Consider the following 2,986-nt stretch of genomic DNA (forward strand, 5'->3'; position numbering starts at 1 on the left):
GTGTGTGGATATGTGAGTGAGTGAGTGAGTGAGTGAGGTTGAGAGCGACCCCTCTCCTTACCTGGCTGCCTCGTGCATGCTCCCACACTCCTACTTACATGTGAGAAGAACCAAAGCATGAGGGGAGGCAGAAATTAATAATTTTTAAATAGAACAAAGGAAGTCAGGTTCGTAATGAAAATAGACATATTGCATTGCTCAAGAACATTTTTGTATGTGTAAATATAGTCTGATTATCCTTGGTGCCATGTAGTGGAATGTATAAATTCTTGTTGAATGGAATTTTTTTCTGAAGACAAATGACAGTTCAAAACATTTGCCATTGGATATGCTCTTTATATATACTATTTGCAGTCCCATAAACACACTGTCTTATAAATTAGAGGCAAAATTAGGGCCCTGCAATTTTGGTCTTTATATTATACAGGAATTGCATGACTGCTCATTTTTAATGTCAGCATCCATTTTGAAGCTTCATCAAACTGTATATCCTCCCTTTCCCTGGCTATGCCATTTTATGTAGGATTTTTATTATGCTTCTGAGGATGCTTTATTGGTGAATTACATTAAATCAATCTCAAAAAAAAATTTTTTTTAGAAGGCATTTTTTTCAAATGCCCTAAGAATTCCTAGACTAGACTTGGATTGCTTTCTCCATTTGATGGTTAGTTTCCCTCGTCGTAGATAAACAAAAGGATAACTGTCTAGAATGTAGCCAACATTGTTTTCTTTTGAAAAGTATGTTCTAGCCGAACACATCTCAGACCCAGCTTTGTGAATATCGTCTGCGGATAAAAATGTAGACTTATGTTTGACAGCTTTTTAATCAAATTCAAACGGAATAAATAAAACTAATCCAGTGCGATAAAGAATAAGTCTAGTTATCGATTTGTTCATAAAATGAAAAATAAAGCATGTAAATAAAACGCGTGAAGCGCGAATCCAAGAGCAAACACTTACAGCAATAATGAGCTCAGTGGCATAGGCTGCCTGCTGGACGGAGCATCGGCAAAGACAGGCTGCTCAAGGGACAGCCGGAGGTACAGGCCGCTCCGGCAGCCACAGAACTGCCTGCAGCGGCAGGAGCGACTTCCCCTGCCCTCCTGAAGGTCTTCATTTTGGCAATGGCACCACTGAGTCAGCTTGTGGCCAAGAACAGAGACACAACCACAATAAATGCTAACGCATGGCTCTCTCAAGCGGGACATATACACATACCGCAAAGCCAAGAAAAATCACATGAGGCAGAACCCCATGAGCTAAAGTCACTGGTAACAGCCTGGCCAGTGTGCCTCAGTGGTTGAGCCTCAACCCATGAACCAGGAGGTCATGGTTTAATTCCATGGTTTGGTCAGGGCACATGCCTGGGTTTCTGGCTCCATCCCTAATAGGAGGCAGACAATCAATGATTCCCTCTCATCTCTGATCTCTCTCTCTCTCTCTCTCTCTCTCTCTCTCTCTCTCTCTTTCTCTCTCTCTCTCTCTCTCTCCTCCACCCCTCTCCTTTCTTTCCTTTCTAAAATCAATAAAAAACATATTTTAAAGTCATCAGTAACAGGAAGCTAACAGACCTGCCAGCTTTAAGCTCTTCTTATATTTGAAGTTGTACTTATGCCTTTCAGAAAAACAAGGAGCCATGGAACAAGAGTTTCTGGCATTCTATTTCAAGTCCTCATTTCCGTGACAGTCCATAGTCTCAATTATGTCTTCTCCAAGACTTTAATTGCTTCTCTTTTCCAAAGGGAGAGGAAGAGGGTTTGGTTCCCAGAATTAAAATCTTATCCCTTCACGTGTCCATCTTTAAAGTCATTCTGGGAGCATCAGCCAGAGGAAGCAGCACCAACAGCCAAAGAGAAGTGGCACGACCTGCTCTGAGCGGGGACTCCCAGCCCCTCGTCTCCACAGCTTTCCAGGTTTATAATCTTCAAACGCATCAGCTTCTTGATTTTCAATCTGATGGGATTTAGCCGGATTCAAACCCCAGCTGTGCCCTGTCCCTGTCTGCTAGGGGCCTTTCATCAGAGGCTGCGCTTCCTCTCTGGGAAAAGACTATTCCACGGTGCTGAGCCAAAGTGCCCATCACAGGGCCTGACATATACACACTAAAGGCATAAAGAGGCTTAGACCAAAAGGTCATTAGATTCCATAACGTCTCAAAGACAACAACCGTGGTTATGTCAACTAACTGCTCCCAGTTTAAAAGCCAGTATTGTAGGTGTCATTGGTTAACTCACTAAGGTATGAGATTTTATACAACTGATTTTTGTTCTCCATCCAGAAAACATGAAAAGCCAATGAGTGTTTCTTCCTCATCTTGCTTGAGCCAGGTGCAAGTCTAGGCACTACTGAACAAATATAAAATAAGGCAGATATTCCCACCCTCTGTACTTTCACAGTCCATTAAGGGAGATGATCATCTAAGCCAGTGGTTCTCAACCTTGGCTGCATGTTAGAATCACCTGGGAATTGTTTTAAAATCCTGATTTCTGGGCCTCATCCTCTGGAAATTCTGTTTCTTTGTTATGGGGTGAGGCCACAACGTTAGTAACAAAGAAACAGAATTTCCGGAGGATGAGGCCCAGAAATCAGGATTTTAAAATGATTCCCAGGTGATTCTAATGTGCAGCCAAGGTTGAGAACTACTGATAAGGATTAGTGACATGTCAATGCAATCAGGGACCACAGCCATCTTGGTAACCTTGTAGCCCCAGGGCTCAACACTTGTACATATAGATGTTCAAAGGATATTTGTTGTCCAGTTTAATTGATTAAAAAGTATTTTTGAATGAAGGAATGAGCAGAAGCTAGTACAGAGATACTAACAAGCTCAGCAGTTGCAAAAATAAAACAAAAACAAAACAAAACACAAATAGTAACAGATTGGGCCTTGGGTGTCAGGTGAGTGTCGCTGGGAAGGCAAACCTTTCAATCTAATCCTGGCCAATGAATAAGATTAACCAGACAAAGGAAAATGCAGAAGACACAC

Source organism: Myotis davidii, unplaced genomic scaffold (assembly GCF_000327345.1).
Source record: "Myotis davidii unplaced genomic scaffold, ASM32734v1 scaffold560, whole genome shotgun sequence".
Taxonomy (NCBI): domain Eukaryota; kingdom Metazoa; phylum Chordata; class Mammalia; order Chiroptera; family Vespertilionidae; genus Myotis; species Myotis davidii.